Source organism: Paramisgurnus dabryanus, chromosome 6, assembly GCF_030506205.2.
Source record: "Paramisgurnus dabryanus chromosome 6, PD_genome_1.1, whole genome shotgun sequence".
Taxonomy (NCBI): domain Eukaryota; kingdom Metazoa; phylum Chordata; class Actinopteri; order Cypriniformes; family Cobitidae; genus Paramisgurnus; species Paramisgurnus dabryanus.
This window is the reverse complement of record NC_133342.1, coordinates 27004027-27022531: the sequence shown is the minus strand read 5'-3', so window position 1 is coordinate 27022531 and position 18505 is coordinate 27004027. Positions and strand designations below refer to the sequence as shown.

Genomic DNA, 18505 nt, shown 5'->3' with positions numbered 1-18505 from the left:
TTACTTGCAAAAATAAGATGTCAGTCTTCTTGCAGCTCTAAATTCTGCAGGAATGTAAATAAATTGCAGCAGTGCATAATGCATCATAGCATGAAGTAGATAAATGATCATCAATGCATAATCAGATTCACTTTTATAATTTTTTGAGCTTCATTAGGTCTATTGGGTTCCTTAAAAAATGATGAGTGTTGTAAAAATAAGTGTTGTATTGTGATTGATTGTTAATTTTTAGTTCTGCTTTTGTTTATAATTTTTGTCTTTAATTTTTATTTTTCTCTTTAAATCTTTTAGTTCTGAGAACATGACAGAAGTGTTCTTTCGACTCAGAGCAGATAACACGGGAGGGTTCCTTGCTTCCTATCTCCTGTGAGTCAGACATCTCTTAAGCTGTAAAACTGGATGGAAATTCACAGAGGTATGTGCTGGTCATTTGTTTAGCTCTTATGATATATTAACTGTCTGCACAATAACAGCAACACAACCCTATTAAGGTTAAAGATTGATTTGGAGCCTATTAGTATTTGTAACAAAGAAACTTTAAAAGTTAAGAGCTTACAGGCTATGATCAATAAACAATCTCTGTAACTCAACTTAAAAGCACTTCTGGCTTATTAGGATTGTTATCCTTTATAACATTCATCAAGCAATATTACTTATCGTAAGAGATGGAAGACCGCGCACCTGCCTATGGAGTTGGTGCACAGGGTACAGATTTAAATACTGTAGTTCTGTCATTGTTGCATTTTTTTTCTCTGCATTTTACACTGATGTTCATTATATCACATTTTATTTGCCTTGCAGACACTTAACTTTCTTCTAATGCAGTTAGTTTTCCTGCTCTTCCTTCCTAATCCCAGCATGCCGGATTGTTCTTTTTGATTTAAATAATCTGGAAACATATTCTTATGTGGATTATGTTTCAATTCACTTGAAATCCAGCACTCAAGGTTACTATCGGTCTGGCTGTGCCATCTGGGTGAACGTGTTCAAAATGCTGAGCTGGGCTCAGGCTGCCAAAACAGGCAACAGATGGAGGGCGCAAACAACCAAGAGCCGGCGTGCTTTAGAGGAGGATTAAGACAAAACCTCAGCTCCTGCACTTTGTATATTCTTACCATTTCGAGCAAAATCATGTACGCATTGCAGATATGGCTGCGCATACGTGCACTCACACGTGCGTCTGTGAGCTAATCTGCTGTGGACCCCCCCCATTCCTGACCTCCACCACCCACCAGCACTTTCCACATTCTCCGCCTCTGAATTAGACAGCCATTGACCAATAAGACAAAAGTCTCTTAATCCCTGAATCAGGTCCGGTTCCTTGTGAATGATTCAATTTCCCTCTCATTGTATCCAAACAAGGACTCGACGTCTTCCAAGCCCCTGTGTCCTTGTTTCATTGCCGTCATCATTCCCGGATTCAGCCCCTGTTTGACAGTGAAGAGATCCCCCAGGGGAGCCAGTACTATTTGAAATCCTGTCATTCCCTGCTCAACATTGTGGCCAGGGAAAATAAAAAATAGACAAAAACATATACAATATATATAGGTACCTACTTCCATGCTAAAACAAGGCAAAATTTGGAATATCAGTGAAAATTTGATAGACAACCACATCTAACCATAGAATAACCCGTTGCTTACATAATGGAATAAAATAATCTCGTTTTATTTTATTTTTTATTTTTTGCTAGAAAAGCCAGACTATATTGGGTCTATAGTTAATCTACATGGTGAAATGATGGCTATTGCTTGCTGGGGAAAGATATGATTTATTAAGAAAAGGACAGGATTTACTTATATACTGAAGCCCATAGACATAATCACATGGTATGCAGTTAATTGAATCTTGTAGCTTTCTCATACAGAGAATCCTCATATTATGACCTTTCATCTTTTTTGTGGACCAGTCTTTACCAGAAGCAATTTTGCAGAGCAGAACCACATGGATGCAGGTTCAAAAATAATTGGCCTCAGGCTGAGCGTATTGCTGAATTACCTCCTATTACAAGGACTCAGCCTTGATGTATATTAACAGCATATGTCCTGCAGATGCTCAATCACAAATCATAAAGCACTAGAGGTCAATGTAAAAATAATCCAGGTCACATTTTATACTGTACTTTCAATCAAGATGTACCAATGAAATGAAAGGGATATGGTATAAGAGATCAATTATACAAGTTTCCAAGATCTTTCTATTGTCAATGTATGTGTGAGTGTGCACACTCGTGTGTTTTCTTTCCATCTTTCCAAAATGCAAACACAACCAAGGACATATAAAATAGATATAATTACTGATAAATATTCCATATGTGAAAGTCACTGAAGTAAAGTAATCAATTGTGAGTAATTGGCCATCTGTTTTAGTTTAACTGCTGTAATTTTAGACCTAATTGTTGCCAACACCTATATAACCTGGTGACCCTTAAAACTCTAGTAATTGACCAATTGATGAGAAGAATCAATAGAAGACATGTGCTACCACTCAGGCTAATAGTGCTATCATTTGCTTTCTAAGCATAAGGCCATCTGGGACCATGCAATCCTTGACCGTGGAGGTTTTGGTTGAACATTTCAGACCTTTGACTTCTCGTAACATGATTCATTGGGTTCAAACAAGTGAACCTTCCTATTAACTCTACAAAGGTTTTTTTTTTCTTTATTTAATGAGCGGTGCTGCAGAGCTTCAAGTCAAACCACAAGCACTGACTCAAGACTGGTTAAAACCGTACTCACATCGGCATGACATGTAATTTATGACTTCCTTTTGCCTTCTATGAAAAGTAATAAGGCTTTGTATAGATCGCGGGATCACTCTAATGGATCTGTTTTTAGGAATCATACCCGAAGAAATCCCTTCTGAACTAAGAAACAGGTGTCAATGCACACTTGCATGGCCAGTAATAATACATTTCAGAGTCATGCCGTTGCATACCTTATGAATTCAAAGAAAACTCATTTGTGGATTGTCTTTTATTCTGAAGGGTTTGTTTAATAATGCAAAAGAAGATTCTCTTGATTTATCTTTATTTCGGTGAAATTGATGTTCAACATCTGAGTGATTTGGTAGGGCGAGTTTCCCCACATTCCATTTCCATCCCAATAAACTGATAACACAAAGTTGGTCCCTCTTTGCACATTTATTCTTGAGGGGGGTTCTCAGACCACAAATTCACAGATAATATTATTACAGCAATAAATCCAACTTTCTAAGCAAGGTATTATATGCGTCTCATAATTCATTACGGAGAATAATGAAACCATTCAGTTTGGTCATTTAAGGAAAATATATTTTAATCTATAACATCTGTTGAGGTCTATCAGCTTTATACGCTATCATTGTTGGTGTAAGTCAAAAAGGATGTGTTACTGCAAGGTTTGTCGCAAAATCCGTTGAGAAGTGAGGAGAAATGAACAATATGTTGATATGTAGGAAATTGTCCATATAATACAGTTTCCATTTATATGATGAGAAGCAGCTGTTGATCCAGCTGACATTTGGCATTAAGACGATTCAAAATGTTGACCTAAATTCCACTTAGACCCAATTCGCTGATTGATTTTGGTTGTATCCCTCTTAAATCCGTGTATAAGTTATGAATGTTGTTGTTGGAGATAATGCGTATTAAGTTTGCTGCACATTTAAAGAAACTGACCCTCGTTTTGTTCCAAATTCATGTATGAATCCAGTACACACCCAGCATTGAGTTAAAAGGGACAAACCCAGCCTATTTAACCTATGCTGGGTTGTTTTAACCTATTGTTGGGTCAAATATAAACATGTTTTTGGTTAATTTAATTATGGCTGGGTTCGTCCCTTTTTGACCCAGTGCCCCAGCATTTTTAAAGAGCATCCATTTCATTGATAAAAACAATGTTATTTTGTGTATTTGGTATAACACAATGTGTTTGCGCATTTTTTGTAGCTCCAGATTTCACTCTCAGATTTGAAAAGCTCTATGTTCCTGATTGGCCAGCTAATCTGTACATTGTGATTGGCCTGAATACCCTTTGACTTTAGCTGGAAACGTGATGCTCCTTACCATGTTTGAAAGATTCGATTGCTAACAGAAGTTAACTTACAGACTGTAAGTCCGAAGCATTAATTACAATAATGTCGGTCTTGTCTACATCACCAACCCAGGAAGTAAACTGTTACCTACAATCTGTATGCTTGTTGTAGTCTAAGAAAAGAGATTACTCGCGTCATTGTTTACTTTGGAGTTTGTAACTTTGGCAAATCGTTAACATGTAGCTACTAATACACACTTACACACCAAAGGAAATGTTAAAATGTGAATCGGACAATAGAAGATCTTTAAAGTCTCTGAATTGTGCCCTATGAGTACTTACAGTATTTCTGTAGTGAGAGGAACAGACTAAAAGTTCATTATTAACTATTCTTGCCCTTAATTTTACCCTCCATTGAGCTGCTGACTTGAGAATTGGTACGAGCGGCTCATTAAGTCAGTAAGTTACGAACCTGATGAGTTTTTGAATGAATTACTGTTGAAGCTTGTTCTTTTCAATGACATGGCTGATCTGCTTTACAAATCACAACAAACAAGACAATCATGAATTGGTCACTGTGAACTGTACTGGTTTGGACACGTTTTTTGAGAACTATTCCTTTAATAGTTACATCATTTTTTAAGACACCACTGAAATTTCATGCTGTGTTAAATGGCCTCCTACAGTCAGAGTACCCAATGGCCTATAGTATTTCTGCCCCAGGTGCAAAACACCACGCTGGGCTGCTGTTGTCAGGGGTGAGCTGACGGAGAGATGGTAATGATGTCCTTTACTCAAAGGGCCTTGGGTTCTGCTGCTCCCGGTTCTTTCAGAGTTCTGTTAAGTTCTTAACCCCTGGTGAGCTTTATGCAACCTTTCTACAACACAGATGCCCTCCTTTCTGGGTAATGGCAGTTTAAAGTTAGCCTTTCTTTTTCCGTGTGCTCTAAAATGGCACCCCATATCTCAACCTCATCATGGATTGTACACCAATAAATCATGAATGCATTATTCATGGAGATATCACAACTGAATTATTGCAGCATTAGCATGTTATCAGATGAGATCGGAATGTTCTTTTTAGATTTTTAGCTGTATATTCTCTCCCAGGAATGCAAAGCCTCGGTGTCTGGCTTGCAGATGAGATAGGGAAATTAGTATTTATGATGAGATAGAATGAAATCCGCAGCATGGGGTAAAAGGTTTATTTTAACTCCAATTTGAAGCTCTGACAGACTGAAAATACTGCAGTATAAAAGCATCCTTCTTCAGTGATGTCTTTGAATAAGGATCCAAATCCATATTGAAATTTAATTCTTTTATAACATAGTAAAAACGAGTAGTTAAATGTTCTTTAGTTGTGTTTGAAGGGTTAATAAATGAGAATATTAAGCAAATATTATCATTTTTGCCAAAATAGCTTACATGATGTATGATATTTCATCATGTAAGCAAAGTCAAAAAAGATTATGGATTTAATTAAGGTGGATTTGTTTATTTATTTTAGTTCATTTCATTTGGTTGTTAGACTTCTATAACATTTTCACTGACAGCCCAAATTTTGTCTTGTTTTAGCCTATACATCTGTGCTGTTTGGGCGACTGTTAAATGTCTTTTACACCCAAAATTGCTTGTTGGGCAGTCTACAGATATGCCAGTACTTGACAACCATAAAAACAATGGGCTGTGTTTTTAACGTCGTGGTTGTGGTCACTTGTTATAAAAAAAAAAACTCATCTTACTGATTGATGCTTTTGCCATCTTGACAGATTGAATTTATCTATCAAAGCAACATTGCCAACGACTGGCTTGGCATGGATAATACAGTGTTTGTAGTAGTTGTCGTCGATCCCTGTGAACTGGGAATGTTTTCACAATGTTGTGGTTTGAATGCAATTTTTTCATGCAAAATTGCAAAAGAAGTATTTTACATGATTTTAAAAACATGATCTCATGGAAAGTCGTGTTATAGTCACGAAAAAATTTGATTCATTTATTTGTGTTCATGGCAGGAACTGTTCAGGCTTTTTTCGTGCCTTGAGCACAAATGTCTTTGTCATGTCACTTGCACAAATTTCTAAATAGTTTTTGCGCCCATGGCATGACTTGATTTTTTTGTATTGTTTTACCATTTTTTTTCCCTATTTTTAAATCATTGTCGCTTCAGGTTGGGGTTAGATTTGGGGTTTGGCTTAGGATGTACTTTTATGTATTGGTAGGATATCTAAAAATGTAACAGAAAGTGATTCTTACCCCAACCTCAATCGACAATGGTAAGAAAATACAGTAAGAAAAAAACAATAAAAAACAATCATAAAATGAAACAAAAAAGAAAGTCGTGCAACGGACACAAAAAACTATGAAAAAGCCATTTGTGCTCAAGGCACCGAAAAAAGCAGCATTTCGTCCCATGGACACAATTAAATTAATCAAATTTTTCAAGACTATAACACGATTTGTCTGGTTTTTAATGATGAATAAAAATGTGATGTTCACAACACCTTTGCTCAACTGTATAGTACACAGACAGCCTTCTTCACGTTGAACATACAGAACCCATGAGAGAAACAAGGCCAGAATCAAAGTGCTGATAAGTTAGCCTGTGGGCAATGGGGTGCTGATAGCAGGGAGTGTGAGAGGAAAGAAAGAGTGCCAGTGTGTCAGCGGTCCATACCGCTGCTCTCCTGAATAAGAGCCTATTCCATAGTGAATGAGCTGTTCGATATGGAATTGAATTAGAGTAAATTGGAGTCTCAGAGACAGAGGCACTCACAGAGAAGGGTAAATGACAGTGAAAGGGGGTATAAACGGAAAGAAAGAAACATGAAAAGGTATTCAAAGTGAATTTGAGCCATAGAGGAAAGTAAGAAATGAACGAGATGGAGTGAGGATCGTGATTAGGCTTTTAGGGTTCGGGGAGGTGCCACGTTGGTCACCAGCAGTAGTTTTATCATGCAGTGACTGTAATGAGATTTGACTAGCAGTTGCTGAGAGAGTCTGTAATTACAGACACTCTTAGCCCACCAGTTTCCAGTAACATCCTAATCTCTCTCTTTATCTCGCTCGCTCGCTCTCTGTCTTTTTTTAGTAGGTTTATCGGTTCGCATGATTATTTGTTTTCATTTCATATGTTTAGCCGTGCTGTATGCTTTCTGCTTAATTACCGTAGACGCTAATTTGCAATTTCTGTCCGCTGGCTGAAGACCAAACTGTTTTGCTTGGTTTTCGGTTTCCACTATTTTCAGTAAGGAGGAAAATTAAGTAACTATCAGCATTGATTTAGTAAGATAACCAGCCTTTAGTCAAGCTAATTAGCAACAATGCTTTAAGCCCCACCACTTGCTATTTGAAAATGGGTAAAACTACAATTCAGCAAAGACAAATCTGACTGCCATTCAGAGATCATTTTAATTCCTTTATGTCCACAAACAAACCAAAAAGAACCCTTAGGTTCTCTTTGGAGTCTCTCCGGTCAGTGATTTCTAAAATTGCAAACTGTGAATGACACATGCCTCGCATTCATATGCTCGGCAATCCTCTTTGTTGCTTTAAAACTTAGTGATTTCATTTCGCCAATGGTTCTGAAAGCATCGCTGGTGCCAAAAGTATGAGCTCCTGAGGATATGATATATAACCTATAAATCAAGCTTAGAAAGTGAAGGCTACTCTCTGTGGGCATAGTTATTCACAAGGCATTTCATTTGGCCTGCATTCCATGGTCATTTGAACAGACTCTCCCGTTTTTTCTCTCTCTCTTTCTTTCTGGCAACAGCTTTTGTTGTACGCACCCCTCTATTGGAAGCAAACCTTGACATCGTTTGGAGCCAAAGTGTTACCAAGCTAATAAAAAGAATCAAGGTCTTTCAAACAATTGCTTTTGAGAGAATGTGTGTTTGTGTATGTGTGTTTGGCTGGATTTACACTGCAGATCTTGATGCCTAATTCCGATTTGATGACAATATAAGATTTAGCTTTGACGAAACGCTTGCATCAGCTTTTAAAAATGACTTGTATCCGATATCAGCATTTACACTAAACGTTTGGTGAAACAATTCAACATACTGATCGGAAATAGCTTAAACAACAGAGGAAGTAAATTGTTGCCATTGTTGACACATACAAAATAATTATATAATGTAGGGGTGACCCCAAATAGTCGAAGATTCGATGCATCGATAGGAGAAGCCTGATTCGACTACCAATCTCACAGTCGAATCGTCGCAGATGTGTTATGAAATGAGGATCATTCAATTTTGGCGCATTATCTGATTTCACATATAACAGCTTTCTCCCAATCTATTAATATACAGAATATTATGATTATTCTATGCAAATAATATGTGAAGTAGCAGCTTTCAATAAATATTTTTAAAATTCGTTAATATATCCAACAACCCAGGGCTACACGTCCATAAGAGGTTTCTAGGTTAATAAACCATTGCCTCTTTGTTTCTACATTTAAAAGAGAAATCTGGCAATTATGGCTATACTTTTGTTCTTTTAATAATTTCTTTATTTTATTTTATTTATAAATCAATCATGGGTTATCTGATTGAACTATTTGGCATTCACTTCAGGCATTTTGCACATATTTGTTCTGCACCTTGCTACTTCTGACCTTAATTCATAATTTTTATTAATTTATTATAAACATAAATTCTGATCTAATTTAAGTCTGTAAATTTTGTATTGCTTTTCGTTGTATCGATGTTGAGCTTTTGCGTGCTGGCCAAGATGCTGGCGCATGCAATTTAGCCGAACGCGCTAGGTGCTCTACGTCTCATATTTAGGAGTTCATCAAACTAAATATAAAAAACGGATGTTTTTTGACGGGTATAAGTTTTAAAATGTATTTAAAACAATGTGGTTATCTTGTCAAAAGTTAAACTACAAAACAGGTAAGCTCTTTCTTTACATTTCGTTGATGACACGGAAAATATCTGCACCGAAACTATTTACGACTTTATTGTGATTATTATGTTCGGTGTACACTTTCAAATGATAAAAAAGAGATTCCTGAAATAAATAATATAAGAATCATCAGGTGTTTCTGTACCTAAAGCGAATAGAGATGATCAAAGTTAAAATAAGCAAGCAGGTTTTCTGTGCTAAATAATAACGCACAGTGTCTATAAAATCATTAATTTAAATGTTTTTTCTTGTTATAAATTAAAGTTTAATGAATTGTATATAAAGTTTAGTTTTTATCATTTACAGTAACAATAACAAAGTATATAAATTGTATTTTTTGGTCATGACTGCTTTGATGGCTAAATCTCCAAATTAAATAAAATAGCTGAATTGTAGCCAGGGGTTTCCAAGGCAGGATCACATTTGTTATTTTTTTAGGTATAGTTATCAAAATGTTTTTGTTATATGTCTTTGTGTGATGTTCTGTAGATCGTGGCTTAAAAATGTTATGATTAAACAAATGTTTATTGCCTTACATTTTACCTTAAAAAAATATATAAACGCATCGTCAGTTTTGTCTTCGTTCATCACTTGAAGGCAGGGCCGTGCACAGACCTTTTGAGGGGCATGTGCTGAAACTGAAAAAGGGCACCCCCTCCAAATAAATATAACTTAATAATCATCTTAATAGCTTTATATTTATTCGCTATTAATGATTGAAAAAAAAACTATTAATGAATGAAAAATTACATTTTATGATAGCTTGGCATTATACAATGCAAACGATATCTGCCCTTTTAAGTTGGCTTTAACAATTTACATCCTGGGTGTTTGTCTGTATTAGGCCTATTTGTAGTCATGTGTTTGTGAAGTGCTCTTGTGAACTCGCTCTTATTTAATTGTAGAATATATACATTTTAATTTTTTCCTCTGCTTACATAAAGTTACATTAAAATATGTTTGAAGAAAAAAAAGGTATTCTGTTTGTTTTATAAGCTCATTTTTATTATTTGGTTAACATGTTTGTGTGATTGATATGTGATTGAGAAGAGGGGAAATAGGAGATTAAAGATCAAAATAGGAATTAATACTATACTATAGCCATACCATTAGCATATTCAACATGTATCTCTGCCTACCTGGCAAAAACTGTGCTGAGGACCAGGAACCTTGGTCTTTTGAAGGTGCAAATAACTGCATTACTAAAAAATATACTAAATACTAAGTAGACTTAACTCTATGCAGTTGATTTTAGAATAAAAAGTTATGAACCAAATAATCATACAACAATCATACAACTCCCTTGACTAATTCAATGCATAAGATACATGCATATACAATAAATTATATCCAGATTGCATACTATAATGAGTGACAGGGCAATATAATGTACATGTACATACTTGTATCCTTTACACGTTTTTCGTCTCTATCCAGTTTTCCCAACTGGGCATCTGATGTCTAAGACCTTTCTAATCTAATATGTTTTTGGTGTTAATGTAGGCTAGACATTTTAACGATTTTAACGATTGAGACGCGTCATGCAAAAAAGCGGTAAAAACCCGACCGTGCATTCCGTATTGTTGTCACGGGTGCCCTTCACATGGGTGAACACTTGTTTAAAAACTGCTCGCGCTTTGTCAAAAACTCAATTTGGTCACAGTTTGGACCTCTTAGTGCCCCCTGATTGCCCACTCGACCAATTCCGTCTATGGATAATTCGGCTCTGCTCAAATTTATAAAACATGCGCCGTTATATACATACTAGTGTTTCTTTCGTAATGAGACAGCATTGTACTCAAACAACAAGATACTTATTTACCGTTGCAAGACGTTCAGCTGCCTCTGACTGCTGTGGAACTTCAGCTCGCTGCACTCAGGGGGCGGAGTTAAGATGTTTGACAGACAGTTTGAGCGGATCCAAAAATATTTAGTTTTTTAATAATTTTACTTGATAAATATATTTGTAAAACACACAGACAGAGGTAAATGTTTAACAATAGCATTAATTTATATATATAAAATAATAATAATAAAACACCTCCAAAAAAGGGCACTTCGGAGTGCAAGGACAAAAAGGGCATGTGTTCTGCACAGGTTGAGCCCTATCTGTGCACGTGCCTGCTTGAAGGAAAGTTATAAGAAAGTTGTGTTAAAAGTCCCAACCCATGCTTACACACATAGATGATTCGACTATCGGTCGACTATAAAGATTTGACAATTCTGATTCGAATATGTAAATCCTTAGTCGAGGACAGCCATGTGTAAATGCAGCCTATAGCTGGCATTCACATTAGCAGCGACTAGCAGTAGCAGAGCGACACAATCTCATTGATTTCAAAGGAAGCTTAGCGACTTCCAGCAACAAAAGTTAAGAAATGTTTACAGTTATGCAAATTATGAGCGACTTTCGGGAGCGACTACCAGTGAGAACAAAGCAATGAGAGTTCACGTCATCCATCTCTCGTCAGTTACTGGAGTGGATGTTACTCATTTGTTTATGACAACCAGATATAGAAACGCCTTTTTTGAAAGAGACGAACTACACAAGTCGCTTATAATGTGAATGTACCTTTTGAGAGGGAAAAAATAGTGAAGGACAGATCAGATACACGTTTATAACCAATCTGGAACGTTTTGAAGAATGTATTTTGAACATTTATTTATTTCACTCATTTATTTTTTTTATCAGGCCTATCACTTTCTTTCACGACTCATCTCTGATTTTTCTTCAATTACAGAGTACTTGTGATGTTTTTGTTTATTTATGTTTATCCTTGTGCTTTTTGCTTTTATTCCGATTCTAACAACAGTGAAAATACAATGCTAGGTAACATACTGATTTAGTTTTTAGTGTTTCTCATATCTCACTCCACTGATGAGGTCATCTGTGATGCATTTAATTATTGTTCCCACGATAAATCTAGCATCACGCGCCAGATGTTTCCTGCAGAGGGATGGCATCAAAACCAGGGCAGAGGCAAAAAAATCCTGACGCACATTTCCCCAACATTTCCCAAACCGGCTTTAAATTTTACATTGTGCACAAACAATGTTGTGCTCATGCTCAGAAACTCTCAGCCATGCGGAGATGCACCTTAACACATGCATATAGATGCACAGAGCAGCTCACATGCCTCTCAACCTTATGGACTGATGGCTGTCATTCTCCTCAAATGTCCAGTGAACCTCTCAGACAGCTTTTATAAGCCTCGCTCATATTCCACCTGATCAAAGCTACAGCTTCTCATTAAGCAAAAACCTTTCCATTTTCTTTCCATGTGTTCAGTGCTTGCATTCAGGCTCTGGACCTCAAGAGCTTAATTATGAAGGTTTGAATGCGGCATGGGAGGTGAAAACAGTTTTGTAATTGACATGGTCTGAAAGTATGGATAGCAACCTTGAGGAAATAAATTGACAGATGTGAGAGAGGATCATGTGCTGAGCATAAGCAGTTTAGGGTAACCAGCTGTCTCAGTAAACGTGATGAGAAAGTAGGGGTGCTGTACCTTCACTTCCTGATAGCTGGAGATGGTATCATGTATCCCTAAACATACTTTGGATGAAATATAATGAATGTGTTAACAAACTCAGCTGAAGTCATTATTTGTTTTTTTACTGTTTTATACTCAGATTCATCCTACATAATGTAAGAAACCTTATAACCTTGATATCTTTCATATTGGCTAAGTAAGATCAAGAGTGAATTTAAACCTAAAAAAATAAGTATATAATAATTATTAGACCTGCCTGTCTGTCTGTCTCCCTATGAATAATAATGAGCCTGTTACACAGTCAGCGATCTAAAACGATCTAAAACCTGTTTGAATCATAGTACAGAGTGCTAAAATTATAGGTGAAGCTGACGTGAAAACAACAGCGTGTCAATAAAGCAGCCAGACCTCAGATACCCTGGAAAAGGGGTGCAAATGAGTACCATTCCATAGGGAACTCTCCACCTGGGATCTCGCACTGCTTATTAATGCAAATGTCTTGTCTCATGCAGCGTTTTAAATGTCATAGTCAATTTAGAGCTGGAGTGAGCGGCAGAATTCATTTCATCCTCATACCTTTCTGAGACCCCTGAGCCAAACACCCATGTTTGTGTGCATATCTGTCTCCACTAAACGCCAAGAGACAGCTGACATGCTCGACAGAATGTATCTTCGTACACCACTTGTGTAAAGACAGTAATGGTTTGGGTTGAGACAGGTTGTCTACAACTCTGGCTTGTTCGCTCCAATATCCCTCGCTCTCTACTTCCTTCCTCCGAAAAGCCATGATCAATTCTACTTATTTTCTCCTTCAAAATTGATACCAGGCCTAACCGGGTTGTGTGAGGAAATTGACTTTGTGAACCACAATCCCCACGCTGGACTGTGTACTTGGGTAGAAGAGGACGGACCACACCTATGTGCTGGACCACTGGTGCATATACTGTGGATAATGCCATAATGTGCATGACTGGAACAATGAGATCAGGCAGGTGAAAGCGCGGTAAAGAAAGTCTTTCACTCTCTTCCACCTTTCTTGCATGTAGGTCAGTTTCTCTTTATTGTGATTCGATATGTTCGTGATAAATATATATATATATATAACTCATAAACCTAGAATGATACGTAATTTGTAGCAGCTAAAAACAATCTGTCAGCTAAAATGGGTACCCATTTTTCTTTCACCCACAACAAAATTATTTCAAGGTTCAACTCTTTAAAGTCCCGTTCTTTCTGTGTTTTTGAAGCTTTGATTGTGTTTACAGTGTGCAATATAACATGTGTTGTTTTGTAACGCCAGGCGACGCCTTTTTTTCGACGTCTTCTGCACGTCTAAATGTTGACATCCGTAGGACCTCCATGTAAGGAAAAGAGACATGAAAAAAGCAAAAAGACATGATTGTCTCTGCACTTCACCCATCCACTGCAACACCAAAACACTTCAGTCATTTCCTGCCGGCTGTGGGATTCGAACTATCGATCTTTGGGTTACGAACAAGTCTCTCTAACCACTCGGCCACACCTACCGTGAACTCAACATTATGAGAATAAGTGAGAATATTTTCATGTTAAATTGTTAGTATGGTCATATACTTTTAATATAATGAACTACACATTTAATTACAGATTTTTAATTATACATTTAGATGAATTTGTATGTAATTCAAGAAAGCCGAAAAAACTACTGTATAAATAATATAGACTATTCGTATGTATTAATCATGTTGGTACAATAATGCTGATATTTGTAAATAAACAAATTTTTATAGGCCTAATCATGTAATATAGACATAGGCCTGTCATAGACGTCCAAATGACGTCCAAAAAATTACCCAGTTCAAACGTCAAATGTTGCCCGTAAATACGACGTCTAAGTAGGGTCATGGTTGGACATCCAAATAGTGGACCTAGTTTGGACGTCGAATAGATGTCCAGAATTGGTCATGGACCGACGGACCCAATATAGACATGATCTGCACGTCTATCTGATGTCATCTGTTGAGTGGGATGTTTCACGTGTAAAAAACACATATTTTTCACACAATTTACTTACCTCTATGCTCAAATTGATTTTGCCAAGTGAGAGATGTCCTCAGGGCAACATATTGTGTTGACCCAAGAACAACATTTTTGTAGATAAAATCTAAACCTACCCCAACCCTAACCATATCCAAACCCTAAAATCAGAGGGACATGATACGTGAAAAGCAATGGTCTGAAGCAGCTCTTTTATTTGCATGGATTATCTACTGTAGCAACATGGCTCTCAATTCCACAGCAATGCATAAGTTGTACATCTCATTTATCACACATGACTGAAATCATCAGCTTGTTAACATATAAATCAATTAGCTAAGCAAGTCCAGAACCACCAATCTACAGTAACAGATGTCCAAGCTGTTTTTGTCTATACGGTAAGAGAAGATGGTAAACATTGCATTCATCAGCCCAGGCACCTCTTACCCATGCAACATCCAGTGGCAACAACTTGTTTAAGCTATTATGCCACTGTGGTGACTGTAAGCTAAGAAGAGGGAATAAGAGAAAAAAATCAATTCAACACACCATTTAGCATGTACTGTAGCTCCTCAGTGGTTTCACATATCATTGTATCATCGCCCTTTTACTACATCTGATATGACAGCAGATCTGTGTCGGTTGTTGCAACTGTAACTCCAAAAATGACAAGAAGATAAGTAGAGGTTAGGAGGACATGTTCTCCGCGACCATGTGTCAGAACCTGCATTGTGTGGAACTTTATCAGCTCCAATGTGATCCCTCTGGCAAGAGAAGACACACAATCACAGAGTACTGACAGTTCAATTTCACACTTCATTATTGGGCTGCAGAGTGTTCGGAGTCACTCAAAGAACTAGCATTGTTTTGCTTCACTTCTGTGATGCTGTTCATTTTTCTCACTAAATTGATCTGGAACACAATATTATCCAGGAGGCTTTGAAGAATCTATTCCAAAAATAGAGCGTGGGTCATGCTTTAATTTAGGATATATGCTCTCTCAATGTACACGCTCGCCGTTTACCATATGGGGGTAAACCATAAGGGGGCTTGTTCTGTATAGAGTATCTTGATAGGAAGGTACACACTTTTATTTAATATGTATATGAAATGTTTGGCAAGGTTCATAAAATGAACTAAGATGTATTCCAACAAGATTGCTGCTAATTCAGTCAGAATGATATCTTTGCTTAAGTGACTAAATGATTTAAGGTCATACTTTATACTTTACTGTTAAAGCCCCTTTAAATGGGGTAGTTTGGCCAAAATGAAAATTATTCCATGATTTAATCACCCGAGTTACGTATGTCCATCCTTTTTCATACTAACACATATTCAGACATTTTTGAAAATGTCCTAGCTCTTCCCATCTTTATAATGGATGGATATAGGGTCCAGCTCATTCAAGCCCAAAGAATGTGCATCCATCCTTCGGAAAATTAATTCACGTGATTTTGTAAGAGAAATATACATATTTAAATTTTACAAATGAAAATAACTAGTTTTCAGTAATGCAGCCATCTTAGACTTATTTGCGTTCAGAACTGAGTATCAGTGTATGCAATTTTTATAGTGACGTATGACAAATGTGGATGGCAGAGGCACAGAGCAGAAAGTAAAACAACCCTCCGCATTTGTCATAAGTCACTACAAAAAGTGTGTACACTACGCTGATACTCTCTCCTGAATGCATGGGGTTATTTTTTTATTTTTGGGCGAACTATCACTCATATGTCTATTTGCATCCCCTCTATTTTGCTAACAAGACCCAAGTTCCATCTACATGAATAAGTGGTGTCCAATTTAAAGTTCGTCATGCTGTGGTGACATCATTGGCCTTCAAATGCAGTAAATTTTTTATTAAAACAACCCATTTCAATTCAATCCTCTTTGCGCCGTCGGCTGTTTGAGGCGACAGCAAGGGAACTCCATTCGAACATTCCATCAGTTGCTGTTGCGGGAGCAGTCTGCAGGGTGAGGCCTCTGGAATTGAGCTCTCGCTCCATGGTTCGACCCCAGGTCTCTGTGGGTCTGCCCCGTTTCCTTTTTCCCTGTGGAGTCTATCTCAGTGCCACCCTTGGTAGTGAGTCAGGGGGCATTCTGCAGATGTAGCCAAGCCATCTCCATCGACGTGTTGCTGTGGTCTCAGCAATGGTGTTTGTGCCAGATCTGTGCCGGAGTTCCTCATTTGAAATCATGCTAGTAGGGCCCTATAAAATCCGTTTTATTTTTTCCCAAATTCCGTTGTATTTTTTCCCAAATTCCGTTTTATCCGTTTTAATTTTTGGCAATTATATTTTTTACCCTTTACTGTTTTTTTGTCATAAAAAGAGTGTGCATTTAATGTTAATGATTAAAATGTAAATGATTTGGGGAAAAACTGGATAACAGGATTACTTAATGGCTATAAAAGATGCATTTACACACGCACATACACACACGCGCGCGCGCACACGCAACTCAATTCAATGCATTGCTAAGTGTTGTTGCAGGAGGCTACAACAAGGTGTCAAAGCAGTGGTGCCTTCAGAAGTGCCTTAAACACATCAATCCAGCGGAACGCGATCCATATTTTATACACAATCGCGTGAAATGCATATAACTTTACAAATATACACAGGATAGTGATCTGACTTAGGACAGCATGAGCACGCAGCTCTTTGAACGTGCGAGCGAAAGAGAGACAGAGAGCGGCGCCATGATGCAGATGATTATATTTTAAATGCGAGGGATAGTTAGTTTGTCTTAGCTCGCTTGAAATGCATAAAACTGAACAAATACATGAGGATTTGTGTTCGCACTTCGGACAGATTCTTGAGCGCGTGCACGTTAGAGAGGTAAAGTGAGACAGACGTGGATGAGAGAGTGCATGTATCTTTGCGCTCACCGTGAACTCCAGTCACATAAAAGTCATGTGAGACCTGCTCGGAACAAAGTGCTTAGCGTCCAATTTCTTAATTTTTTTCGCTGACGAAAGCAGAGTCGTGGAGAGCCATTTCGCCGTGGTTTCAGTTTTGGAGGGGGTCTGAAGCGACGGGAGGGGGCGTGTCGCCCAGATTTACTTCCCCCAGTCTGCATTTCCCCCAGACATACATTCGTCTCCCACACAAAAACATAATTTTATTCAAAATATGTAAAATTCCGCGTTAATACTAGATTCCGTGTTAATTAGCCAATTACGCGATTCCGTCCGCGATTCCGTGATCGCGGAAATTATAGGGCCCTATGCTAGGCCAGAAGATACTCATGATCCGTCGCAGGCACTGGGTTTGGCTTGCGTTTGACGGTCTTCTAGCACTCTGCCTCATACAAAAGGATGCTCAACACGTTGCTCTTAAAGATATGGATCTTGAAACAACCCAGCATAGGTTAAATTACAACCCAAGGGACTGGGCTCATGCATTTTTTTAGAGTGTATGGTCTTCATGTTGCAATTATTGGAAACAATAGAAAGGTGGTTCCTTTAGCTACTAATATATGGCACTAGCAGTATTCGATTTACAAGCACTTGCAAACTAGTTAAATGTGCAGTAAATGTACAATGGGAAAATACAGCACATACATGTAAAATTAAAATCTCCTCATTTCCTAGAATAGCGTTATATAAGCATGGTATTAATAATATCAACAACAACAACAACAATAGTCTTGTTTTAAAATGATCCGTCTTCCACGAAACAAGACATGAATCTTGTTATTTTCACCGGCTGACTGATGTAAAATATTGACCATAAAATTAACATCAATAAAGCTTCTCTGCTGACAAACAGTTTCCTAAGAGATCTGGCAGATTAAAGCTCACTCTCATTGAACCTTCTTTTTGAAGCTCCTTGAAAGTGCAGGCTTCATTTTTGATGCTGTTGGTGATTGGCCAGCAAACCCGGCTTAGATCTACTAGTGCCAGCTAAATCATACTTGCTCCATCGAATACTTTCACCGAACCAATCAGAGACATCATGTCAAAGATCTGCTGCTTGATATTTCTATTTGTTAGCTAAAGTTAGAGGTTTATTTGAGTTAAATGTTTATTTGGTACAAGGGTGAATGTGCATACCAAGTCAAAGCTACATC

General features: G+C 37.5%; 1 protein-coding gene across 1 annotated transcript in view; it reads left to right on the top strand.

Annotated features, from left to right (window-relative positions):
- The first annotated feature begins 304 nt into the window (after positions 1-304).
- The window catches only part of cdh6 (cadherin 6), a 60287-nt gene continuing 42086 nt past the window's right edge, over positions 305-18505 (top strand). Inside the window, exon 1 of the mRNA XM_065276409.2 lies at positions 305-415. The gene's annotated coding sequence lies outside the window, so the exon portion shown is untranslated. The remainder of the gene's footprint in view (positions 416-18505) is intronic.